At 51.4% G+C, this 16,609-nt stretch overlaps 4 non-coding genes across 4 annotated transcripts; all 4 read left to right on the top strand.

Moving 5' to 3' along the window:
• The first annotated feature begins 3,442 nt into the window (after nucleotides 1-3,442).
• Nucleotides 3,443-3,515, top strand: TRNAR-CCU. Its single transcript has one exon. It is a non-coding gene; the product is annotated as a tRNA-Arg (tRNA).
• Nucleotides 3,516-5,092: 1,577 nt separating this feature from the next.
• On the top strand, nucleotides 5,093-5,164 carry TRNAQ-CUG. Its single transcript has one exon. It is a non-coding gene; the product is annotated as a tRNA-Gln (tRNA).
• A 3,778-nt stretch (nucleotides 5,165-8,942) lies between these two features.
• Nucleotides 8,943-9,082, top strand: LOC120375948. Its single transcript, XR_005586881.1, has one exon. It is a non-coding gene; the product is annotated as a U4 spliceosomal RNA (small nuclear RNA).
• A 7,330-nt stretch (nucleotides 9,083-16,412) lies between these two features.
• On the top strand, nucleotides 16,413-16,484 carry TRNAM-CAU. Its single transcript has one exon. It is a non-coding gene; the product is annotated as a tRNA-Met (tRNA).
• The last annotated feature ends 125 nt before the right edge of the window (nucleotides 16,485-16,609 follow it).

Below are 16,609 nucleotides of genomic sequence, written 5' to 3'. Positions count from 1 at the left end.
AGAGGAGATAAGCCTGGCCTTTAACTGAGAAGGAGCAGAGGCATGGGAGGCATGGCCCCCGTGAGGGGTGGGGCCAGGTGATGGGGGGCACAGCCCCCCAATTTTTTTTGTCTAGCCCACCTCAGTCCCCCAGCAAACGAGAAGAGCCTGATGCCACCCCTGCTGGTCACTGGGTGTCGCTGCTGTATCAAGGGAAAAACCTTCTGTGCATTACTCTGACTGCTCACTGGGTGTCACTGCTGCGCCAAGGGAGACATAAGAACGCCCAGACTGGGTCAGACGCAAAGTCCATCTAGCCCAGTATCCTCCTGTCTTCTGCCAGCGGCCAGTGCCAGGGGCCCCAGAGGGAATGAGCAGAGCAGGGAATCATCAAGTGATCCATCCCCTGCCGCCCATTCCCAGCTTCTGGCAAACAGAGGCTACAGGCACCATCCCTGCCCACCCTGGCTAATAGCCCTTGATGGACCTGTCCTCTGTTCATTTATCTAGTTCTTTTTTTGAACCCTGTTATAGTCTTGGCCTTCACAACATCCTCTGGCAAGGAGTTCCACAGGTTAACTATGCAACTGCCCTGAGTTTACCCTCCCCCCACCCCAGGTTGTATATGGAAAAGAGGATGCAGATGAGGAGAGCCATGATGTGTCTGTCACTAGCTGGTGCCTCAGTTTCCTCTAGGCAGCAGTGCTGCAGGCTCCTTTGGTCAGTTCCCATGCAGCTGTGTCGGGGGAAGGGGGACTAGAGGCTCATGCTTCCCAGCCCCACGCCCCTCCCCCAGCAGATGGGGAATCCAGGCCACATTTAACCCTGGTAGCTGGGCCGGGAAAGGGTTGGGGAGGAATTGGGGGGGGGGAGACAGATGCACCTGCTTTGAGGGGAGATCTTCCCATTCCCTTCCAGGGGCTGAAGGGCAAAGTCAGGGAGGGGGGGAGGAGCCAGAGTTCAGCCAAGGGGGAGGCGCTGTCAGAGGGTTAAACCCCGGCACAGACAGGGCAGAGGGGTAACAGTTACCCCGGGGGGCTGAGACTCCAGTGTTTGCAAAAACAGGGTGAGGGGAGCAGAGGGGCTTTTCTATTTCCCCTCCCACAGGCAGCACCTCTCAGCATGGGCTTCCCAGGGCTGGGCTCTTAAAGGCACAGGCATCCCACTGCCTTGACACTGCAGCTCCTCTCTGATGTAACCTACTGAGGTGCTGGAGTAGGAGACTCAGTTCAGTGAAACTGGGCATTCCCTATATGCCCCCCAGCCAGGGGGCTGTGCACCCACTTCCCCAAATTTCCTCAACACCCCCCCCAGTGGTCAGGTAGTTACATGCAGCGCTGCCAATGTTGTCACTGGCTGCAAATCTGAATGGAAATTGAAACGTTAACACACACTTTAAAAGCAGCTCCAATGTATGGAAAATACTTGTACCTGAGAAAGTAAAATAGGTTTGAAAAGTCTGGACAAAGCCGGGTTTCCTCACCCAGCTGTTCTGTTTGCTGACAATGTTGGTGCATTGGCTTCGGCAATGTTGGCCAACCTCAGAATTTCAAATGATGATTTGGAAGCAAGGTGTGAATGACTCTCCCCTGACAGCCAGTGACTAGCCAGGGTTGGGGGAGGCTTTGGGACCAGACTGTATTTACATGAACTCACCTACTCTGCCGAGGTGTCCAGAAGACAGAGCTGGGCCGCCTCTGCTCTAGGTGCCCAGAGGAGGAGGGAAGGTGTGTGGGGCTCCAGCCTGGGAATCTTCTTCCCTCCTGCCAAGCCCTGACTATCAATCCCGGCCCTGACCCTCCTTTCTTCAAGCGCCATGTGGGACCCAGGAAAAGTGTGGCAGGAAGCACCAGGGCCAAACTTGTGGGCATCAGGTGAAGCAGCAAGGATTGATGGGGGAAAAAGGAGGGGGGATGGTTAATTTCTCCTTGTTTTAAGATCCAAGGAGTTTGGATCTGTGTTCCCCAGGGAAGGTTTTGGGGAAACAGAAAGTGTGCCAGACACTGATCTCTGGCTGGTGGCAGTGTTACCAGATCTAAGCTAGGAATTAAACTTAGAAGGGTCCATGCAGGTCCCCACATCTGTACCCTGAAGTTCAGAGTGGGGGAGGAAACCTTGACACCCATGATCTCTGTTATCCTGCTGGGGAGCTCAAAATCAGGTACTTGCCTCAGATAAAGGTGCTGCTGCCCTCCCAGAAAACAAGCCCCCCCTGCACAAAGAGGGATGAAAGGGTCTGCCAAAGCCCAGGATTGAACCAGGGACCTTTAGATCTTCACTCTAACGCTCTCCCAACTGAGCTACTTTGGCAGCTGTGTGGCAGTATTTTGGCCTGTTGCTTCTCTGCCTGGGATGTTTTTGCAGCAGTTGCACACAAAAAGGACGTCATTGGGAGCGGCCCATGAAGACAAGACTCGCTTTTGCCTGCCTTGCTCAGCTTGACTTGCTGCCTCACCCCGTTCCTGCCCTAGTGCCCGGGTTGACCTGGTGGTGGAAGGGGACTGGGGGCCAGTGGCGCGGGGAGGAGGTTGAGCTGGACCCTGAGGTAGACGAGACCCTGGCGGTGAGAGTCTGGCCACCACTTGTCGTCCCCCCCCCCGTTGTCCTGGCTTCCCCCACTGGGCGTGATTTCGGGAGGGAAGTGGGGCTTCTGCCTCCCCTCCCCGATTTTCACACCGCAGAGGAGTGCGAACAGGAAAATGAACAGCTGCTCCACACCCCCACCGGAGGAACCCGGCGCCCTTAGCTGCTCCCCTTGCTCCCCCCCAGCTGTGCTACTGAGTGGAAGCGTCCTGTGCCCATAACACAGAGGTCGATTAATCAAAACCCTCGTCTGCCAGCACCGGGCGTCCTGCTTCTTACACTGGGCCTGCAAGCGAGGGGGCGGCTGGCACAGCACCAAGAGTCTAACCTGTGTGGCAGGAGGTGGCTGACGCCCGGAGCCTGCTGGGGAGCTCCCAGAAGTTATTAATGGACAGAGACTCCTCAATGCCCTTAGTGACAATGGTTTGGGGTTCATGGAGACCAGTAAGGGGGTCACTATGTTGGCCCTATAGCCCTGGGGTCAGGTCACTGTGCAGCTTTGATCTAGAGCTCGGATCCCAACAACCGACCAGCAGCCCACAGCCTCCCCCTGGGTCTGCCCCACCTGGTTCCTCCTTACAGGCCGACCTCACCCCCCTTCCAGCCCCGGATTCGCCCCTAATCATCCTACTGCCACTCAGAGCCACAGCCGTGGAGGTGCTGAAGGAGGGAGGGGTGACTCTAGGGTGGGGTTCTTCTCTAAAGATGGCTGGAAGAAAGGTGGTGCTCAGCTCTGTCAGCGACCTGCCCAGGTGCCTCGCTGCCAGGGGATGCAGACGTTTCTGTAAGGCCATTAAATGGGTATTTGGCTTCTGAGTGAATGTGAGGAATGTGCAACCCTGAGAGGGAATTTCCATCCTTCTTTCCCCTGCTCTCCAGGGCCCCAGTGGCCTAATGGATAAGGCATTGGCTTCCTAAGCCAGAGATTGTGGGTTCAAGTCCCATCTGGGGTGGACAAAACTCCTTCCTTCTTCTATATTGCAACAAAGCCTTGGTCTTATGTTCCCCAAGGAAGCTGGGAGACGTTTGAACCCAAAGTACTGGATCTTGGGAGCAATCCCCCAGAAACAGCATCTTCCACTTGACAAATGCTTTCTAGACCCATCAGTAGCAAACACTTAATACTAGTGTTTGTCTGAGAATAGAAGGAAGGGGAGTGTTTACTCCGACACCTCAGTGAGTGACACAGACAGAAAGAACAAGGCTGTCCTGAAAGAGAATGGATCTGTCTGGAGACAAAGCAGAACCTGAGAATGAGCAACGGTGTGAAAAGAAGAACTTCAAATGTGTGTTTGGTGTTAGATAGGTTGGTCTGACAAATTTCAAGAAAATACCAATGCTCGTAGACTGATGCGGACACTGGCTGCTACTGATCTTTTACTGAGAATTCATTGAGAAATATTTTCCTTAACTAGGTTATGGAATATTAGGTGGGCTATGAAGGCATCATTCCTCCTGCTTTCGCCCTTCGAGACAACACGGCTACATGGCATGCGGCCAGTGCTCACCTTCCAGTCAACTGCTAGAGAAGACAACACAGACAGGGATGGCAGCAGGGCAGACTGGAGCTCCATGGAGATGGTGGGATCAGGTCTCATCAATGGGGAGGTGGCCACCCCACCATGCACAAGGCTGAGCCAGTAAGTGCGGTGTGTGCTCCACGGTGCTCCTACTCACTGCACATGGTGGTGGAGGGCAGTTACTGAGTTCGGTTGGTTTGGGAAATTTAGGGCTTGGCTACACTTGCAGAGGTAGAGCACTGGGAGTTAAACCACAGCAGGGAAACCGCTGCCGTGTGTTCACACTGACAGCTGCAAGCGCACTGGAGTGGCCACATTAGCAGCTCTGGCAATGCCACAGAGAGCAGTGCAGTGTGGTAGCTATCCCAGTGTGCAAGTGGCTGCAACATGCTTTTCAAATGGGGGACAGGGTTGGAGTGTGACAGGGAGTGTGTTGTGTGTAGAGCGACAGTGTGTTTGGGGGGCTGAGAGTGTGTCAGCATGCTGTCTTGTGTGTTCGGACAGCAGCAGACCCCCACCTCCCCTCATACACACTCACAACAGCAGCAGCATTCCACACTAATTGTTGCTTTGTCCCAGTATCAGTAACTGCTACAGGTAGCAAAGTCCTACAGGGAGCAGTTTCTGGCACTACACCTGTGCAGCTCTGCTCCCCGGCTCTTCTCGGGCTCCTGCTCTCTCCTTAGCTCCGCCCCACTCTGGCCCAGGCAGTTCCAGCTCCCACGGAGGATGGGACCCCCTGGCCTGGTGACTCCCTCATTACACTGCCTGGCCTGTCAGTGTGGCTAACTTGGAGCTTTGGCCTCTCCCCATTGCCCCTGGGGACTGTCAGTCTCAGGGTCCTGATTTCCCATTGGCCCTTCCCCCTTCTCTTGGTGCTGGGAACTAGCCAAACAATCCCCCCACCACCACACACACACACACACTAAGTTTTAGTAAAGGGCCAAGAGCCCCCTTACACAAGCCAGCCCCATGAGGGTCACCGATGTGCAGAGAAGGCAGCACAAGCTGGTCCCATGGTGTAATGGGCAGCACTCAGGGCTCTGAATCCTGCAATCTGAGTTCAAATCTCAGTGGGACCTTGTGTTGTCTTGTGGTAAAGCCCTGGAGCTCCCAGTGCTCAACTTCCCTGTCTCCAGCTGTGCAAGAGCCAGTCTGTCCCTTCCTTCTGGGTGACTCACCCCTCCTAGAACCAGGTCTCTGGCTGGGTTGGCCACAATGGGTTGGGGCTCTAGAATTTGCTACCCTGATGGTTGGGATTCTTGCTGCTTCACCTGATGCCCACAAGTTTGGCCTTGGTGCTTCCTGCCACACTTTTCCTGGGGCCCACATGGCGCTTCGAGAAAGGAGGGACAGGGCTGGGATTGATAGTCAGGGCTTGGCAGGAGGGAGGAAGAGCCCCAGGCTGGAGCCCCACACACCTTCCCTCCTCCTCTGGGCACCTAGAGCAGAGGCGGCCCAGCTCTGTCTGCTGGACACCTCGGCAGAGTAGGTGAGTTCATGTAAATACAGTCTGGTCCCAAAGCCTCCCCCAACCCTGGCTTGTCACTAGCTGTCAGGGGAGAGTCATCCACACCTTGCTTCCAAATCATCATTTGAAATTCTGAGGTTGGCCAACATTGCCGAAGCCAATGCACCGACACTGTCAGCAAACACAACAGCTGGGGGAGGAAACCCGGCTTTGTCCAGACTTTTCAAACCTATTAAACTTTCTCAGATACAAGTATTTTTCATATGTTGTATCTGCTTTTAAAGTGTGTGTTAACGTTTCAATTTCCATTCAAATTTTCAACCAATGACAACATTGGCAGCGCTGCATGTAACTACCTGACCACTGGGGGGTGTTGGGGAAATTCGGGGGAGGGGTGCACAGCCCCCTGGCTGGGGGGCGTATAGGAAATGCCGGTTTCACTGAACTGAGTCTCCTACTGCAGCACCTCAGTAGGTTACATCAGAGAGGAGCTGCAGTGTCTAGGCAGTGGGATGCCTGTGCCTTTAAGAGCCCGGCCCTGGGAAGCCCATGCTGAGAGGTGCTGCCTGTGGGAGGGGAAATAGAAAAGCCCCTCTGCTCCCCCCACCCTGTTTTTGCAAACACTGGAGTCTCAGCCCCCCGGGGTAACTGTTACCCCTCTGCCCCTGCCTGTGCCGGGGTTTAACCCTCTGGCAGCGCCTCACCCTGGGCTTAACTCCGGCTCCTTCCCCCCTCCCTGACTTTGCCCTTCAGCTCCTCTCCTAACTCTGCCTCCAGCTGCTTGACCCCCCGACCAGTCAACTTCCACCCCCTGCTCGGACCCTGGCCACCCCCCTCCTCTGATTTGCCCCCCTTTGCCCCTCTTTAATCCCTGTAAAAAGTAGGGGGGGGCTCGGTCCCATTCTCTGGGGGGGGGGCTGGGCGCCTGGCCCCTGCCTGCCCAATGCTCAAAGCGCCCCACGATCTTGCGGATGTTTGCCAAGTGCTGCAGGGTCACCTGCAGGGAGAGAGAGACGCGGTTAGGAGGTGATGCAGCCAAGGATGCCTCAACCAACACTGAGATGCAGCCACCTCTGGGGTGGGTTGCACAAGTCAGCAAATGAATTTGGAACAGGAAACACACTGAAAGGACCGAGGCAGTTGCAGGAGATGGAGAAAACCAGAAAAAGCAGGAGCCCTGGATCCCAGCCCTGCCCCTCCCCCACTCTACCTCCTAACCCTGACTCCCCTCCCACATTTGATGGGAGAACCCAGGAGTCCTGGTCCCCAGCCTTGCCCACCCCCATATTTCAATATGGCTCCATCCAACAGCTGCCCCCACAATTGCAGGGCAGCGTCACGGGGCACACCAGGACCTGCCTGTTTGCACAGGACGGGCGATGCCAGTGCCGCAGGGTGGGGAGAGATGATGCTAAGGGAGAAGCAGGCAGCAGACACCCTCACAACAGAGGAAGAAGTGCTAGGGGGCGCCGTGCTGCAAGGAGTGAGGGGGGTTGGCAGGGAATGGGAGGATCTCCCCTCACAGCGGGTGCATCTGCCCCCCCCCCCCCGCAATTCCTCCCCAGCCCTACCCTGGCCCAGGCTAATCCTGGCCCAGCTACCAGGGTTAAATGTGGCCTGGATTCCCCAGCTGCTGGGGGAGGGGCGTGGGGCTGGGGGGGGGCATGAGCCTCTACTCCCCTTTCCCCCGACACAGCTGCGTGGGAACTGACCAAAGGAGCCTGCAGCACTGCTGCCTAGAGGAAACTGAGGCACCAGCCAGTGACAGACACATCATGGCTCTCCTCAGCCTCATCCTCTTTTCCATATACAACCCGGGGTGGGGGGAGGGTAAACTCAGGGCAGTTGCATAGTTAACCTGTGGAACTCCTTGCCAGAGGATGTTGTGAAGGCCAAGACTATAACAGGGTTCAAAAAAGAACTAGATAAATGAACAGAGGACAGGTCCATCAGTGGCTATTAGCCAGGGTGGGCAGGGATGGTGCCTGTAGCCTCTGTTTGCCAGAAGCTGGGAATGGGCGGCAGGGGATGGATCACTTGATGATTCCCTGCTCTGCTCATTCCCTCTGGGGCCCCTGGCACTGGCCGCTGGCAGGAGACAGGAGGATACTGGGCGAGATGGACTTTGCGTCTGAACCAGTCTGGCCGTTCTTATGTCTCCCTTGGCGCAGCAGTGACACCCAGTGGCCAATCAGGGTAATGCACAGAAGGTGTCTCCGTTGGCGCAGCAGTGACACCTCGTGCTCATTGAGGGTAATGCACAGAAGGTGTTTCCCTTGATATAGCAGTGACACCCAGTGGCCAGGTGGCGTAATGCACAGCGTGTGTCTGCCTTCTAGGAGCAGTGACACCCAGGGACCGGTCACGGTAATGCACAGAGTGTGTTTCCCACCAATCTGGGTAATGCACAGAGCATGTTTCCCATGGAGCAGCAGTGACACCCAGTGACCAGCAGGGGTGGCATCAGACTCTTCTCGTTTGGTGGGGGACTGAGATGGGCTAGACAAAAAAAATTGAGGGGGCGGTAACCCCCATCATCTGGCCCCACCCTTCACGGGGGGCCATGCCTCCCATGCCTCTGCTCCTTCCCACTTAAAGGCCAGGCTCATCTCCTCTCCCCCCGGCCAGGGTTTACAGCAATACAACCTTTATTAAAATAAAATAGTAAACAGGGTTTACTTTAATAATCTAAATCTGTCCAAATTTTAATACTATGAGCTCAGATCAAGTGTGAGTAGTCTCTTGGTCTATCCAAGGACATGATCAAGTGTCTTGATGTTTTTGGTCTTTTGGCCTCAAGATGAAAACCTTGTCTGAGTCTTTGGAACCTTGAGATAAAAATATTATTTAAATCCAAAGTTCTTAAAGATCCCATCAACAACAAAAACCTAAATGAAAAATTGAAACAAAAAACAATGCTTAATTTAAAACCCAAACATTAAGAAAAACTTTGTTTTTAAAAATAAAAACTAACAAATGCCATAAATTAATAATTTCAACATTTTATCAAAAAGGTGTGCTACAGCAGGATGAGCAAATAACATAAAATAAATAAGCCTGACCACTAAAACCTCCCATAAAGGAATCACATCCTTGAATACTGGCCAAATCTGTATAAAATATGCAGAACTATGTCAAAACTGGTGTTGCAGGTCAGTCATTCGAATCCAGCAAATGTCAATTAAAAGCTCCATTCCAATTAAAAAAAACAAAACAACCCAATAAACCAAAACAGTCACAGCCTGAAACAAACCTACACAGAAGCAAAATTAAACCTGTGCCAACACTGGAACAAACTATGTAAATTTCTAATTCTAACTTCTTGTTTCTCCCAGGAGGAAAGTGTTTTGCATCTCAGTAACCAGGCTGTCACTGCAGCTTTCCTTTCACTAAATAAGAAGTGGCAGTATCATAGCCAATGAGGTTAATCTGAGGCGTGATTATTGCTAGTTGAAAACTTTTCCCAATGCCCTCAGTTTTCTCTATGAGAAATTGAAATTGTATCTTTGCACTAATATCCCAAATGTGCAAGTCCATCCCCTCAGAGCAGCCCCACACCCTGAGCCCAGGGGAGAATCTCAACTGGTTTGTGCATTTGTAACCCTGGGGCCTGAAGCTGATGAGAGAAAGGGAAGTGAGCGATCTTGGAGGTTTCCGATACCACCTGCTGGGAGCAGAGGGAATTGACTGAGCAACGTCCTGGTTAATTTTCACCTTGTTCTCTGCCAGCAGGCTCCACTGGAGAGCTCGGGAGTGTCTTGACAATGGCAGCACCCTATGTACATTTTGGAGCCATTGGGGTGAAATGTGAGTACTTTTGGGGTTGGGACCCACATGAGAATGGATGTGCACAAACTGGAGAGAGTCCAGCAGAGGGCAATAAAAATGATTAGGGGGCTGGGGCACATGACTTAAGAGAACCTACAGGCCATATCCTGTATGTTAAGCTAAGGCAAAGTTAGCATCTCTATAGTGTGACCTTTTACACTATAGAGATGCTATAGAGAAAGGAAAATTGATCTTTATCTTGTTAAATAAAGAGAGAAGTACCCACGCCTGTCTAAGACCTTTACCTAGACCAATCGACAATGGAGAATGGCATAAGGGGTTTTTCAGTGTTGTACCCACAGAATTAACACGTACACCACAAGGGAACTTATGTGCATATGTACATGTCATCAACACGCACAAACATACCAGCCTATGAAGTAAGCGTACCCTAATGTTTTGTGGGTAAGGAATGAAATTTGGGCATAGGAGGAAGGATTTCAGGCGCTTGTGCCCTATAAAAGAGGTAACCCACCTCGCTAGAGCACTTCGCTCTATCATTCTGACTTACTTCCTCCACTCTCTCTCTATCTACTATCAGTAGGCTGTACTTGTTCTTAAACTTTAAGTTTCAAAGTAACTCGGCTAAGCTCGGTTTCTCTAAGTTTTTATTCTTTGTTTATTAGGTTTTGACTTTAAGTTTAACTTAGTCAAGTAAACCCAAAGTAACATTAGCTTTTTCTAAGCACTGCATCTTTCACTCAAGAACTGAGAAACCTGAACTGCAAGGCTGGTCCTGTGTCTCTTACCACCAGGTTATCAAGGAAGGGTGTGAGTATATTAACCAAACCTTTGTTACATATAATGCCATATGTATCTTTTGAATAGCAGTAATGCAACTGTAACTTTATAACTCAATTAAATTAAATAAAATGTAAGCTAATAAATTACATTTTCATCATATTTTCCAAATTAATATTATTAGTACACCCTAAATCAGGCTACATGGGACAGAGAGTTGGAGTGCAGGGGGATGAGAGCACTGGCTAGGGGGTGCAGGCTTTGGGGTGGGGTTGGAATGAGAGGTTCAGGGTGCAGTAGAGGGCTCAACATTAGGGTAGAGAATTGGGCTGTGAGGGCTCTGGAACAAGGCCAGGAAAAAGAGAATTGAGGCATGCAGGGCCGTCCTTAGGATTTATGGTGCCCTAGTCGAGATTATTAAACTGGTGCCCCGTGCCTGATCTGCTCTTAGCAACACAAATATAAGCATACAGTATTGGAAAACTTGCCACATTCACGGTATTAAAACCAGTTTAACTTAATGAAGCAAACTGTAATGCTGATGCACTAGCACTGAAGAAGTAGCACTATAGAAAAAATTCTGATTTGACAGAATGATGCAAATAATATAATTTTTTTAATTTGTCTATTTTTTATTGGAAATTTATATGAAGAGGTATTGAAACAAAGATTTGTTTTTAATTAAAAGCAATCTTTCTGGCTTTTTTGGCTGCAAAATCAGTTTAATAAGCTGGGTTTCCAAACAGTGGGAAAATATAACCCTAGTTTTATTGCTAGGTAAAGCACAAAGTGACCAAAATGAAGTCAGCACAGAATCATCTCATCTAGATTAAGGTAGCACAGAAATGTTACAGAAGTCCTATTGTGCCTTATTTTGTTTGGAAAGACATTAGTAATAGCAGCACATTCACATGATAAAATACATGATAAATCACTGCCTCTAAAGTTCCATCAAAAACTGACGTTTTCACAGTTCTAGCATGATCTGCTGTACAGATTCTTCACAAGGAAGTGTCCCTGGCCTTTTTAACTCATAGTAACTATGTATTTACTTTATGAAAGTTGGAGAAAACATTGTGAAAACGTAAAACATTGGCTGCCCAACTTCTGGGCTGGCAAAAGCTATACTGACTCACAGGAAAAAAAAAAAGCAGGAGAATCTTAGTACAACATATGGTCAGTCTATACCAGGGGTCGGCAACCTTTCAGAAGTGGTGTGCCAAGTTCACTGTAATTTAAGGTTTCTCGTGCCAGTAATACACTTTAACGTTTGTAGACAGTCTCTCTCTATATCTATATTATATAAATAAACTATTATTATCTGGGGCCCCGGACACCGGTCCTGCTCAGCCCGCTGCCAGCTGAGTAAATGGAACCCCAGACCGGGTGCGGGCTGAGTGGGACTGGTGGCTGGAACCCTAGACAAGGATCCCAGGCCCTGCTCAGCCCGCTGCTGGTCTGGGGTTCTGACCACCAACTCCTGCCAGCCAGGATCCTGGCCGCCAACCCCCCTCAGCCTGCTACCAGCCTGGGATTCTGCTCACCCAGGCTGGCAGGAGGCAGAGTGGGGCCGGCGGCTGGGCTCCTGACTGGCAAGGGGCCGGCAGCCGGAACCCCGGCGTAGCAGTAGGCTGAGTGCTGCCGGCACCCCAGACTGGCAGCAGACTGAGCCACTCAACCCCCCACCGGCCCTGCTCAGCCCGCCACCAGCCCACTCAGCCCGCTGCCGGCTGAGTGAATGGAACCCCAGGCTGACAGCAGGTTGAGTGGTTCAGCCGGCCTGCTCAGCCCGCTGCCAGCCTGGGGTTCCTTGGGGGTCCCCAGGCCAGCAGCAGGTGCTGAGTGGGGCCGGCGGCCGGTATCCCAGCTGGCAATAGGGCAGCAGCCGGAACCCCAGAGCAGTGATGGGCTGAGCCACTCAGCCTGCCGCTGCGTACCATCAAAAATCAGCTCACCTGCCACCTTTGGCGCGTGTGCCGTAGGTTGCCGACCCCTGCTTTATACTCTAGTAAGGAGATGAGCATATTACAGCTGCTGGAGGGCTCTTATCAGGAGTAACAGGCTATGGGAAAGTCAGTCGACATTTTTTGTTTCTCTGATGAAAACTGGCCCACTCCCTGCCTCAAACCAAACCTGTCACTAATAATTGTCAACAACTTAATTTTCTGTTTTTGGCTAAGATATTGATTTTTTTTTAAAAATATTGAAATTGGATTCAGGATTGTTAGCAAGAATTTTTGGCAAACTAAGTTGTTAAATGACAATCTAAATGGCAACACAGCACTGCTTTCATGCTTGGCTCACCCCCCAGCCTGCTGGTCCAACAGCTGCAGTAGACCCCAAAATCCACCTCTTGGGGTGCAAAGTGGCAACAGCAGCAGCAAACCCTCAGGTCCAATCACATGCCAATGGGCACCACCACCAGCCTTATGGACCATGGTGAAGTTAGCCAAGCATCTGATCTCAGGGACAGGTCACCCATGGAGCCACAGCAGCTCATCCTGCCCTGTGCAGCTCCCCCCGGATGAGGTGGATCGCTGGCAGCTGCCAGCCCGGGGGAGAGGCGCTCCCCAGCTAGGGTGACCAGATCCAGATGTCCTGATTTTATAGGGCCAGTCCCGATATTTGGGGCTTTGCCTTATATAGGCACCAATTACCCCCACCTAGAGTGACCAGACAGCAAGTGTGAAAAATCAGGACAGGGGGTGGGGGTGGGGGGTAAAAGGAGCCTATATAAGAAAAAGACCCCTAAATTGGGCCTGGCCCTATAAAATAGGGATATCTGCTCACCCTACCCCAACCCCCTGTCCTGATTTTTCACACATCTGGCTAACCCCAGCCCAGCCCTGTGTGACATTCCAATCCTGGCGGAGGAAGTGAGTTACTTTCACTTTCATTCCTCAGCAGGTAGCCAGCCTCCCCCCACCTACCCCCCAGCACCTCACCCAACCCATCCCTGATGGAGGGGAGGGAGGAGAGAGAGAGGGATGCTCCTGGGGAGGAGGGAGAAAGGAGGGGGTGCTCCATGGGGCAGGGGGGGAGAAGAATGGATGTTATGGGGGACAAGGATACTGGTTCCAGAGCCGCAGAGCCTGCCTCACCTCACCTCAGCCAGGGGGGAAAGAGTCACACTCACAGGTGAGCTCCTTCCTCAACCCCTCCCCCCCTTCCCTTCCCAGAGACCCCAGCAGCCAATCCCCTCCCTCAGACTGTGCTGCATTCAGCTCTCTCTAGGATCCAGCAGCCTGCTCTTACATGCTCCACTGCTTCCCATCTGTCCAGGCTCCCAGCAGAGCCGTGCCCCCAGACCTAGCGGTGCTCTAGGTGGCTGCCTATGGCTAAGGACAGCCCGGGAGACGTGAGAGAGAGATCAGGCTAGAGCAGAAAATGGTTGGGGGCGGGGTGAAGGGTTTGAAATGCAAGGAGAAGAAAAATCTTCCTCCTGCTCCCTCTCATCAGAGCATCTAAAAACCAGGTGAGAGATACCTCTCCCCCACTGCAACATCAACTCTGGTGGGCTTGGGTTGAGAAAGGCTCTTCTCTCTCCAGCAGCTCCAGCTCACCTAGGCTGGGACATGGACACCTCCCCCCAAAGATCTGGTGTGCCTGGCCTGGGACAGGGGAGGGGCTCCTCTCCTCTCCATTGGGGACATGGCGGGATGAGAGATGTGACAGGGCTTTACGGGAAATCATTATTTGCCTGATTCATGTGCCAGTCTTAGTCCTTTCTGACCCAACAGACTGTTTATCCTGCATGCTGATGCCAGTTTGTAGGGTCTGGGAGCACTCTCCTACCAGGAAGTGGAAGGTAAATGTAAATCTGTAGCCTTTGCCAGCTGAGGACTGCCTGATAGCGAAACTCGCTATCCCATCCACCAGCTGCAGTTCTTGGCCTTGAAATGGGCCATCACTGAGAAATTTCCAGACTACTTGTCCGGTGCTCAGTTTCAGGTCTGGACAGAGAACAATCCACTGACTTCTGTGTTAACAAGGGCTAAGCTGGATGCTACAGGGCAGAGATGGGTGGCTACTTTTGCTAGCAATAACATCAGCATTCAATACCAGTGAGCTGGTATAATAGGGAGTGTGATTTATCAGGACCACCAATTCTTGGCTGGGGGGAGGATGTAAGCAGGGTCAGAATGAACTCTACCCTGCCATCTGTTGGTGATGTGTTGTAAAGGCCTTTTGTTGCTGATGTGCATGGTCACACCCACCCCACATTGCATGATGGGGGTGCTTGTCCAAATGGTGATTTTGGCTGCTGTGGGATCCCCAAACTCTTTCTTAATAGGGCAGGAGTAATAAAGTGTAGTAATCCTGGATATATGAATCAAGGACAGTAGAACGGTACTTAGCAGTTCATGATTTTGGGACTCACCCGAACCTACATAAAAATCGTTAGACAAGGGACATGGGTTCCAAAGAATATTTAAGAGAAATTGAAAACAAATATATGTTTAACATTTTTGAGATTCTTCTGAACTCTCTAAATGCACATTTTATGGTTTTCTTTTCTCTTTAGTTGAAAAATAAAATTATTATCCCCTTACAAAGAATGTGTTAAAGCATAAACTTAAAATATTAGACATAAGTAAAAAATTGAGTTATACTGAAGGAGGTGGACTCTGACGCTACTTAAAAGCTTAAATTTGTAGGAATACAGATGGGAATAAGAACCTGGCAGAAAAGTTTTGCAGGAAGAGTTAGCAGAGCAAGATTGTTAGTCACAGGTCAGTGGGTGGGTTTATGCAAATACTGGACTCTTGGCCAGGAGTGGGGACGGGGGCGCACACAACTTCTGTGGCACATGCACCATCTCTGCAACTAACGTTTGCTACCTCACTCCCTAACAACACACCTTTTACCTCTCAGGACCAAAATACACCGTGAAAGAGATCTAACGGCATAAGCTTAGGGTGAGCAACTGCAGCACTCACAACAATTTGAAGAGATTCAAAACCGCCTCTGCCTCTGTCTTTCCACACCAGGGACAGCAGAAAGGACATAAGCAGCACCTGCAAGACACCAACAAACATCCATTTCTACCTCCCTCCACATGCTGCCGTTAGGAACCCATGCCCCTTAATGGTGAGTACTTTTCAGGCGAGGGTGATGCTCTCAGGCCTCAAATGCTAGGTACAGTTACTCTGTCCTTGATCCAAAATCAACAGGAAAATACACTGGATTACTCCTGCCCCAATAACAAAGAGACTGGGGATCCCGCAGCAGCTGAAATGACCGTTTGGACAAGCACTCCCATCATGCAATCCGGGGTGGGTGTAACCATGCAAATGACATCAGCCTTGACGACAGATCACCAACAGATGGCAGGGTAGACTTCATACTGACCCTGCTTCAACTAGATTGTGGCAAAGATTCCAAAACACCGAACGTTAAAACTCACCTAACGTGGGTCAATCCATCCTCATCGTCGTAACCGCTCGTTATACTCCACACCCGAACGTAGCCCACATATGGACAACATACCCTCCTAACTCAAGTATCAGAGGGGTAGCCGTGTTAGTCTGGTTCTGTAGAAGCAGCAAAGAGTCCTGCGGCACCTTATAGACTAACAGACCTTTTGCAGCATGAGCTTTCGTGGGTGAACTTGCATCTGAAGAAGTGGGTATTCACCCACGAAAGCTCATGCTGCAAAACGTCTGTTAGTCTATAAGGTGCCACAGGACTCTTTGCTGCTCCTCCTAACTCAGTGTCTGTACGTTAACTTTTTACCCCCAGTCAGGGCTATTGCAGATTATGTATTCCTTACGCCACCCCATTTTAAACCGAACTTTGCACCCCTTGGGTAAGCTGTACGTTGTTCCCTGAGCACCAGAAACTTCTACGCCAAAACTCTGTCCCGTACACTTTTTTTTTCTTTGAACCTCATCTTAATAAAATGCTGACTTTTGTTCGAGATCCCGGCTCCTCTTCCTTTGCAAGGCGTGTGCGTTCGCTCCGCGTTTTACTCTGCTAATACGGCGGGGGGCGATTGAGCCAGAGGTGCTTGCCTGCTGCAGATACGGATCCAAGACTGAACCTCGTCCCCCACAAGCGTAACTGAAAACAGTTTAAGAAGTGCTCCCGTCTCTGGCACTCAGCTACCCAGCTCCCAATGGGGTCCAAACCCCAAATAGATCCTTTTTACCCTGTAGAAGCTAGCTGTAAAATCCTGTGACCAGGGCAGCTGCCTAGTAGCCTGCGCATCTGCCTGCCAGAGCGAGGGCGTGTAAGGCACTAATCCGGATAGTGGCAGCTAGGTGGCAGGGGGAAGAGTGTGCAGAAGCAGCAGAGTGGCGCAGCGGGAGCGTGCTGGGCCCATAACCCAGAGGTCGATGGATCGAAACCATCCTCTGCTACGTGTGCACTTGTTTCTTTTCCCTCTGGGCCTTCAAGCGAGCGGGTGACCAGCAGAGCCCCAAGAGCCTAGGCCATGAGGCAAGAGGTGGCTGAGGCGAAGTGGCGGCCTGCCAGGAGCTCCTGG

The sequence above is a fragment of the Mauremys reevesii genome, linkage group 12 (genome assembly GCF_016161935.1).
Source record: "Mauremys reevesii isolate NIE-2019 linkage group 12, ASM1616193v1, whole genome shotgun sequence".
Lineage (NCBI taxonomy): Eukaryota > Metazoa > Chordata > Testudines > Geoemydidae > Mauremys > Mauremys reevesii.
The sequence above is the reverse complement of the archived record's forward strand: the minus strand, read 5'-3'. Positions and strand labels throughout refer to the sequence as shown.